Source organism: Jatropha curcas, chromosome 1 (assembly GCF_041381405.1).
Source record: "Jatropha curcas cultivar XTBG-Jc1 chromosome 1, XTBG_Jcur_1.0, whole genome shotgun sequence".
In the NCBI taxonomy this organism is placed as follows: Eukaryota; Viridiplantae; Streptophyta; class Magnoliopsida; order Malpighiales; family Euphorbiaceae; genus Jatropha; species Jatropha curcas.
The window spans coordinates 8686621-8697337 of record NC_143151.1 but is presented as its reverse complement, the minus strand read 5'-3'; the positions used below and the strand labels follow the sequence as shown (position 1 = coordinate 8697337).

General features: G+C 32.8%; 1 non-coding gene across 1 annotated transcript; it reads left to right on the top strand.

Annotated features, from left to right (window-relative positions):
- Positions 1 to 2664: 2664 nt before the first annotated feature.
- Positions 2665 to 2770, top strand: LOC149498946 (small nucleolar RNA R71). Its single transcript, XR_016319088.1, has one exon. It is a non-coding gene; the product is annotated as a small nucleolar RNA R71 (small nucleolar RNA).
- Positions 2771 to 10717: the final 7947 nt, after the last annotated feature.

Below are 10717 nucleotides of genomic sequence, written 5' to 3'. Positions count from 1 at the left end.
TTCTTATTCTACCATAAAATGACACTTTTCATAATTCAAAACAAGATTTTTTTCAATGCATCTCTTAAGAAAAGAAGATAAATTATGCAAACATGCATCAAATGAATCTCCATACACAGCAAAATCATCCATGAACACCTCAATGCAATTATCAATAAAATCTGATAATATGCTAACCATACATCTCTGAAATGTTGCAGGTGCATTACAAAGTCCGAATGGAATTCTTCTAAACGCAAAAGTTCGAAATGGATAAGTGAAGGTAGTCTTCTCTTGGTCCTCTGGTGCTATCACAACTTGATTATATCCCGAAAAGCCATCAAGAAAACAGAAATAAAACTTACCTGCTAACCGCTCAAGCATCTGATCAATGAATGGTAATGGAAACTGGTCCTTCCTTGTTGAAGAATTTAACTTGCGGTAATCTATGCACATATGCCATCCACTTTGAATCCTTGTTGGAACAAGCTCATTATCTTGATTTGCTACAACAGTGACACCTGATTTCTTTGGCACAACTTGAACCGGACTTACCCATTTACTGTCTGAAATTGGGTAAATCACCCAACATCCAATAGCTTCAAGATTTTCTTCTTCACAACTTCCATTATTTGTGGGTTCAACCTCCTTTGAGCCTCTCTACTTGGTTTAGCATCATCTTCTAACAAAATCCTATGCATACACACTGATGGACTTATGCCTTTGATGTCAACTAATGTCCAACCAATAGCTTCTTTATGCATCATCAAAACTCGCATCAATCTTTCTTCTTGAATCTTTGTTAACTTACTTGAAATGATAACCGAAAGTGTCTCTTTATCTCCCAAGTAAATATACTTCAAATGCTCAGGCAACGGTTTGAGTTCAAGAACTGGTGCATCTAAAATAGAAGGCAATAGTTTTGTGTGATGAGGTAAATCAATCTTAGAAACTCCATACATTTTTTGAACTAATGGTAATGACTGTAATGCCATTACTGCATCTTGAACCTCTGCACTTAGTGGTTGATTGGTACTATCTTCATGAATTCCTTGACTAATCACCACTTCTAACTCATCCTCATTGCTTAACTCAAAGACATCCTGCACAAATGTATCAATTACTTCAATAGAAAAAATAGAATGATCATCAACAGGATGCTTCATGGCATAAAAAATATTAAATTTAACAATTTCTCCATCAAACTCCATGGTTAAAGTGCCACCATCCACATCAATCTTTGTCTTGGCAGTTTTCAGGAAAGGTCTTCCAAATAAAATCAAAGCAGAATTTCATGTGGGAACAACATCCCCCATATCCAAAATGTAAAAATCTGCTGGAAAAATTAATTGTCCAACCTGCACCAAAACATCCTCTACTACTCCCATAGGGTAAGCATTAGAACGATCAGCCAATTGAATAATAACACAGGTTTCCTTCAAAGTGTTCAAATTCAAAGTTTGAAAAACTGAATATGACATAACATTAATAGATGCTCCTAAATCTACCATTGCTCGTTCAAATTTAGAATCACCTATTCTACATGGGATAGAAAACGAACCTGGATCCTTACACTTAGGGGGTAATTTCCGTTGAATAAATGCTGACACATTTTCCCTGACACTAACTTTTTCATTAGTCCTCAACTAGTGCCTTGTAGTACACAATTCTTTAAGGAATTTTGCATACTTGGGGATTTGTTTGATCGCCTCAAGTAAAGGTATATTAACCTCTACTTTTCTGAAAGTCTCCAAAATCTCTTATTCTTGTTCTTCTTTCTTTGTCTTGGCCAACCTACTAGGAAATGGAGGAACATAATTATTAGTATCATTAACTTTAAGTTTATAATTTACCTCAACTTCAGGAACCCCACAATCCTTTGCACCCTGCTGCTTCTTTTTCCTTGACTCATGTACAACTTGAATATCAACTTCTTTTCCACTTTGTAAAAGTACAGCACCTGCATTTTCTTCGGGGTTTATCACTATTTGTGATGGAAACTTACCGGAACCTTGAGCTTCAAGTTTAACCACAAATGAAGCTAACTGACCAATTTGCTTCTCGATGTTCTAAATGCTATTTCTAGTCTCTTGTTGAAATTGTTGTGTATTATTAGCTAAAGCCTTAACAATTTCATTAAGTGACATACCTTGATTTTGGGAAGAGGAAGGCAATTGAGTTACTTGTGGTCTTTGCTGCTGGTATCGATTTTGTACCGGTTGATTCCCATAGCTCAAATTTGGATGGTCTCACCATCCTGGATTATAAGAGTTAGAATAGGGGTCATACCTGCGTTGTTGCTGTCCAAAATTACCTACTGCATTGGCATGCTGCACTAATTCATCCTCTTGGAGTGTAGGACACATATCAGTAGCATGACCCGAAGCAGAACAAATTCCACATGCCTTAACAGTTAGAATATTCCCTACAACCAATTGTCTCACTAAAGAAGTTAAATCAGAAATTTGTCTCTCAAGATTAGATGTACTTACCTCATTAACCTTTTTAGGTGTGTGATCCATTCTCATTCCAAACTGTTGAGAATTTGCTGCCATGTTAGTAATCAGCCTCCTTGCATCTTTCGGTGTTTTGTCAACCAAAGCCGCTCCACTAGCAGCATCTATCATGCTACGGTCCATTGGTAGAAGTCCTTCATAGAAATATTAGATCAAAAGTTGCTCACTAATTTGATGATGAGGGTAGCTTGCACAAAGCTTTTGAACCATTCCCAATACTCATACAAACTCTCTTCATTGTATTGTCGAATGCCACAAATTTCTTTTCTTATGTTGGCAACCCTTGAGGCAGGAAAATACTTCTCTAGAAACATTTGCTTCATCTCATTCCATGAGTTGATAGATCCGGAAGGAAGGTAATACAACCAATCCTTAGCTTTGTCTTCCAATGAGAAAGGAAAAGCTCGAAGCTTAATTTGCTCCTCTGAAACTCCCTGCGGTTTCATACTGGAACACACCACGTGAAGCTCTTTTAAATGCTTATGTGGATCTTCACCTGAAAGACCATGGAACTTAGGCAACAAATGGATTAGTCCAGATTTTAATTCAAAAGCAACATCTAAAGTAGGAAATTGAATACACAAAGGTTGCTAATTTAGGTTAGGTGTAGCCAATTCTTTCAAGGTTCTGGCAGCCATGGTATCAATTCCAGAATCTGAATCTGAAATTGATTCCCTCGGAGAATTGTTTGAACTATTAGTAATCGTCCGTTTAGATGAGACTTGACTCAAATTAGCTTGTTTAGCTAATTTTCTCAAACGTTTAGCTGTTTTTTCAACTTCAGGATTAAAAAGAATTTCACCAGATTGAGAACTTCTTGTCATAAACCAAATGACTTCAATTCTCCTTCAATTCTACAAATTTTACCACAAACTTGAAACCACAACACTACACAAAGGTAAGAACACTATTTTAACAAAATAAAAACACAAAATATAATAATCTTGCAGTCCCCAGCAACGGCGCCAAAATTTTGATGGTTGTCGATTCCACCAAAAATTAATTACTGAATTTTAATTGCAGAAGTGGTGAATTTAGGTCGAACCCTAGAGACTGAAATCTTAAATTTTATGATATTTTGTAAAGAGAAAAAGGAGAGTTGGCTTTTGAAAATTCACTTAAAGAAATCAAAATAAAGCTGACTATTAAACTTAAATTGGAACTCAATCTAATAAACATTCAATTCAAGGCAATTTATAATCCAATGTATAAATTATCACGGACAAATTTTAAATAAATTACTCTTTGAATACTTAACTGAAAGTTACCAACAAGCATGATAAATTTCCTGACTTCCCTATTACAGTTAATTTGAGCCTAGCACCCTTATTAACTCTAATTATTAAATGAGCAGGTATTAAGCAATCCTTTTCAATCTAATAAAAGCATTAAGGACAGGAAGTAGTTAAATTTGAACAATAATTTAAAAAGCATAAATTATTTAATTAAACCCTATTGTTTCTCTAGATTATCACCGAAAACTTGGAACATAATCAGTAAAACCTAATTGCTACTAACACTCAATCTTTCACAATAGTTACGGATTATGAAGATGAAATAGCACTTAATCCTACCAAATAATTAACTAATAGGCCTTTTTAGCAAATCACCCAATAGAATTAACACCTTAATTGCAAGAAACAACAGATATTCAAAGAACAATTATTTAAATTAAGAACAAGTCTCACAACTATACATATGGAAATTGAATGCCTTGAACTGAACTAAGAAATTAGTCAATTATATTCATGGATTTCAATCACTAAAACAAAAGAATACGAAACAAAATCTCAAATTAGATGGTGAACTATGTGGGAAGAAAAATGTGCCTCCTTGCTACTCCAGAATTGCAACTATATATATCCTCTCAAAAGACCCAAAGAATCTCTAATCACTTGGGAACTTTAAAAACAGTCAATAGAAATCTTTATTGTTCTGATTTCTCTCCCATTTTTCAGCAACTTCCTTTTCAAATTTGATTCGGACTTCTTCAACAAACTTTCATACCTCCTTCTCACCTTTCTAATGAACTAAGGCTTGCCTAAAACGGACACTCACAGCAAAAGATATGACCTAAAAACCAAATTATGTTGAATTAGATATTTCTGCTCAAAACGTAATATTTGATGGCATTTTTGACAATCAAAATTACCTCACTTCATTTAGTTGTCTTCATAGCAACTATAGGGCCATCTTCTAAGATTCAAATGGGCTTGGGCTGAGCTAATTTTGACTCTTGGAGCTCCAGATATGTCTTAAACAATAAAACCCTTTTATGCATGTTCATTCATGACATTCATTCTAGATTCAGAGCTCTTTTTTTGATGAATTTCAAGGCTGAATTGAATCATGCCTCCTCTTAGAAATTTGTAGAGCTCCTTTCTATCTTTCCAACGAATCACAAATAATCAATTTGAACATCTATACATTTAGTTATGCCTGAAGAAGGAAACAATGGTCAAAATATTAACAATGCTGAAAATTCCTCAATTAAATGGTATTATTCAAAAAAATAACTTAGATCATGTCTAATTGATAAAAATTGTTCAACCAACTTATTTAAGCTTGAAAAAAACTCAAAAAACACCAAAATATTAAGAATAAAAGTGACAATTTATGCACACATCACTGACCGAGACACAAAGTTTCTAACTCACTTTTGGACAACTTTATGGAAAAGATTCAACACTCAACTTCACTACAGTAGTACCGCTCACCCCCAAACTGATGATCAAACTGAAGTAGTGAACTGGACTCTCGATAATCTCCTTAGGTGCATTTGCAGTGAGAAGAAGAAGATATGGGATCTTGCCCTTACCCATGCAGAATTTACTTATAACAGTGCTATCCATAGCTCTACCAAGATGTCACCTTTTGCAATTGTCTACTAAAAGATACCAGCCCATACTCTTGATCTTCTCTCCCTTCCAACAGGTGTCACCTTTTGCAATTGTCTACTAAAAGATACCAGCCCATACTCTTGATCTTCTCTCCCTTCCAACAGGTGTGGAGAAGAGTATTGCAGCTAAAAACTTGGCTACTGAGCACATGGAGGTATTCAAGCAAGTGCAGCAATTCATCGTTGCTGCCAATGAAAAATATAAAGTTGCAGCTGATAAACACCGGTGTTATAAATCTTTTACCGTGGGTGATTGCGCTATGGTGTATCTTTGCAAAGAGCGTTGCAGAGGACAGAAGAAACTTAATTCAAAAAAGATTGGGCATTTCAGGTACTTAAGGAGATCAATGATAATGCTATATGCTTGACTTGCCCAAAGACATGAAGATTTCCAAGACTTTCAATGTTGCTGATTTATTCCTTTTCTACCCCAATGATGATCACTCAAGGTCGAGTTCTTTTAAAGTGGGGAGGATTGATGCAGAGCAACTTGCACTTCAATATATGGATGATTTGGATCGCTGCAAACCAAAGAAAAAGGGGAGGGCCGTGCCATATCCAGCACGCTCGTGCCAGCCTCTAGAAGTCCAGGACGCGAGACATGCCCAAACTTAAGAAGCACAAGCATGCCTGTGTCATAGCCAGCCTGTGTGTGCTAACCTCTAGAAGTCCAAGCACGCCCGCGCCAAGTTAAACACACCCGTGCTGAAGCCGACAAATCTAGTTACGTTTCGAGTGCTGGCACGCCCGTGTCATATCAAGCATGCTCGTGCTAGCCCCTGGAAGTCCAGGCACACCCGTGTCATGCCTGGCACGCCCGTACCAACGACCTTGCTAGGGTTTTGTCTAGTTACAACTTTTGTGTTATTTTTAAGGTTTTTATGTTTTAGCCTAAACATATAAATAGGCTATTTTGTTATTTTGGACGACAACAATTCTTTTATCATTATTCAAATTCAATAAACTTTGTTGAGAGTTTAATTCCCTATTTCTTTCGTCAGATTAAATGACATTGATCAAAACTCCTTACGGAGTATAATCGTTATTTCTCATTTAAGTATCCGTTCTGCGTCAAACTCATGAGGTGAGAATCCATTATTAGACGTTGAAAAGGTTAAAACCCATGAGGTGAGTAGAAGTTGAAACCCATTATTGGAAGTTGCAAGAGTAGTGGTGAACTCGGTGAAAAGTTAGAACCCGTGAAAGGTTAGAACCCATATAAGCTTACTTGGGCTTGGGCAACTCAAATAATGCTAAAAGATTAGTAACCATTAGCTAACTATTATATGCCCTTTATGGGTTTGCTACTTAGTCGATGTGGGTTTTTTTTTTTTTTTTTTTTGTACTTAAGACTTCCCCTCAAGTGCAACCAAGAGGTTCGGTTGACACTTGAATCCTCCCCCTGAAATTGAATTTGGCTTTTTGCCCTTTGAAATTGAATGGGCCTCGTTGAGGACTGGACATCCAGACAAGAGCCTAAAGCGCAGCGGCAACACCGGTGAGCTAACTTACTCTGATACCATATTAGAAGTTGAAAGGGTAGAGGTGAAAATATATGATATGAGTTTACTTAGGCTTAGGCTGACAAATGCTAAAAGATTAGTATTAACTAATTAACTAGCTAGCTTTTCACCTTTATATACCTTTTGTGAATTTGCTATTTAGTCGAATGTGGATTTCTTAACATCCATGACGTAAGTCATGATAATTGACCCTGCAAGTTTCTCACTGAATAATCCCATTCAGAATAATTTATTTTTCTCATATCAAATAAAGAAAAAGATAAAATTTTCATTTCTTATATGATCCAACTGGACATATTTATGAGCGAATTGCATTACAATATTTAAAAAATTCATAAAATTAACTTCATATCAAATATATATGCAAATTTAATATTTATACTTAATATTAAATATAATAATGTTACGGAAAAATCAATGTTCAAGAAACAATTTGTATGTTTTACCCTTTTTAGCAAGTTAAACATTAACTACTAACATGTGTGATTTGTGATTGAAGTCCATAACCCATTAACCTATCATAATGGACAAGTTGTATAGTTAGGCCCATTAAAATCAAATGTGGGGAGATGGTTATATGGAATTTGCCCGCCGAATACATAAATTCACCCATAATTTTGCAATTTTAAAGTTTTTGGCTTTCATCTGTAAAATATCGATTTGAAATGTAATTAGAATGACTTTTGTAGTAATAATTTTCATAAATTTCAACTTTTTAATGAGTATTTAATTAATTTATTTTTGCAAGTTGAAGTATTCAATAAAATAAATTTAAAAATTAAAATATTTAATTGGTATAATTTTATAAGTTGAAATGTTTGATAAGTCAAAATAAAAGGTGAGTATTCCACAAAATTAAGGTAAAAAAGTTAGAGGGTGAATTTATGTATTAAGCACGTTTATAATTCTCAACCTTCCTATTCAAGAGGAGTTTTTGTTATGATATATTCTATAACACATTTAAATACATTCCCTGCAAAATTATTATATTACTGCATTGTTATTATTTATATCATATTTTACTTTTTGTGGGTTTATATTTGGATTTGGATTATGAATTTAATAATATTTAATTCATTGACTTTAAAATATTGAAGGCTATGATTAATTAATTAATTAGATAAACATTATAGACAATTAGCAAGACATAAACACCATCTGAACAATGCATGATGAACAGCAGTTATAAATAAGCTAAACAATTATTTGAGCAGTTGAGATATCGTACGCGTGGATTTAATAACCTCATGGTGCTCTATAAAAATCACGCTCAAACACATACGAGGGTTCTATGAATCAACGCCAGAAAACCAATCAATTAAACTCAATTAATTTAAGTGCAACAAAATCTTAAACAATTTTAGTTTTAGTTTTTTTTTTCAGTTCAAAATTATGGTGATTTACAATTTCAAGTCTTATAAATATAATCATTTTCAATTTCAAAGCAATCTCTATTTTTTGTACATAGCCCTCCAACAATTTCCATTTTCTGTACTTGTTTATTTAATTTCAATGGTCAATAAAGTGTTTTGTGGTAGAGCCAAGCTACAGTGCGAACAATTAATGGCACTCTTAATGGAACACCAGTGTTCCTATTTCCAAATTCTCTTTGTTTTCTTTTTCTTTTTTTTTTTTTTACATATGAAGTGACCGTTGATCATTATATTTGCTATAGGAGTTTAGATATAAAAGCTGTTATTTTGTAATAACATGCATTAGGCATCAACAGTGGAACATAAATATACAATGCTGCTATATTTCAAGAATCGGCTTTGAAATTTGGAAGCGGCTTTTTAATGATCACTATAGTTGATAAAGCAGGAACTTGATCACTTCAAACAAATTGCCATCGATACTTATTATTTTAATCAACTTTTTTATTTGTGAAAAAACACACTTTTAGACAAAGGGATATAAATAGCTTAAAAAAGCTGAAACTCCAATATAGATCAATTTATGTACTAAAAAGGAAAGATGAAATAGTAATTAGTAAATATTTATTCAAAATATTAATAAATGAAACCGTAAATAAAATCAAAATATTATCTATATGTACAAAAGTAGTAGTGTATAGTACACTTAATTTATCCCTTCTTGTAGAACTCAAATTATTATGCTACATCATGTTAAATTATTGTCAAAAACAAGGATTAAAAAATCAAAACTTTTTTCAAAAATTTATAATTAATACCCAAATTATCTATAATAGATTATTTCAACTTTACTTTTAAAATTAGAATGACAAAAAAAAAAAAAAATATCAATTGACTCTATGAAATTTTTTTTTAACATAGTTGACTTCAATGTCTCAATAGATTGATGTGCAAGTACTATTTTATCCTTAAAAAATTATTTAATTTTCCATAAAGACTCAAGTTCTCAATAAACAAGCAGCAAGCTTCAACTAATTCATTCTTCTTTCCCATTTTTTTTTTTAGAATTTTAGAATTCTTTATTTCATTATCACAACTTATTCAATTATCACAACTTATTCAATTATCACAATTATGATTTAAATAAAATGTGAAATTCTTGATTAGGCTACTTCCTTCGAATGATGAATTCCCATTACCCTTAGAATTCATAAGGGATTTACTTGTCTATGTCTCTTTTTATTCAGTCTTTTGGGTTCTGAAGTCACCTTTATGATTATGCCATAAGCCATCGAAGCCTGTATGTGATGTGTAGACTTCTGGAACTATAACATATTTGTCTACTTGAGTATAAATAGTTTCTTTTATTTCAAAAAAAAAAAAAGAATGATTAATTTCCCAAAAGCATAAGAAAGAAGCGAGTTTTCATGAGATATAACTAGGAATTTCTATTTATTTGTTTCTGCATCGTTCGACGACCAATTCCTCTTTTATTAGGGATATTAAATACACTCATAATTATGAGTTTCATGTTATTCCTTTCAGGCAATATGTCAAGCAAGGTCCCAATTAAAATGGGATGACAATTTGTCATTCCAAAACTGTAAAATCAAAATTTCGATCAAATCACACATCGCAGTATATTAGGCCTCTAATTCTTTAAGAAGTTCATCTAAAAGATTTGTGATATAACTAGAAAAACGTTTTAAATACCACACATGAGTTATTGACATGCCTGTTTGATGTAGCCTATTTGTTATCTTCGTATCTGAGAATAAACAAACTCGACTCTGCATTGTTCACAAAATTTTGGATCTTTAGGCCTTAATTTGGATAAAAAATTTTAATTTAATTTGGAGATTTTCATCGAACAAGCTATTTGAAATACAATAATTTCTAAACATAGGAATCTAGGTACCTACAACATATAGAAATGGAAACCTAAAAGCAGAACCATGAAATTCAATTGATGAGATTTTCTCCCATAAAAGATTAAGCATAAATATAAACTTGATAAAATCAATGGCCCTGATGAGTTGGGGCTACTACTACTTAAAGATAAATATCTTACAATATCATTTCAATTTGGTCATTACAATATATTTTTATATTGGTTTTAATCTGATTATAATATTACAGTACAAATTAGATAGTAGCAGTAATATGTAGCTCTATAATAACATACATTTACAAAAAGTAGAATATTTTATATTTAACTTATTGTTAACTTTTTTTCATTAACTAATGCATAATAAATATTTAATCACTATATACACATATTAATTATTGGTATGACTAATAAAATTTAATTATGTAAATTGAGATCCCTAACAAAGGGACCAAATCACAAAGAAACTAAATCATGATGGGCAGCACTTATAAATAAATAAGCGAATCATCCATCCAATATCATATAGTCTTTTCATT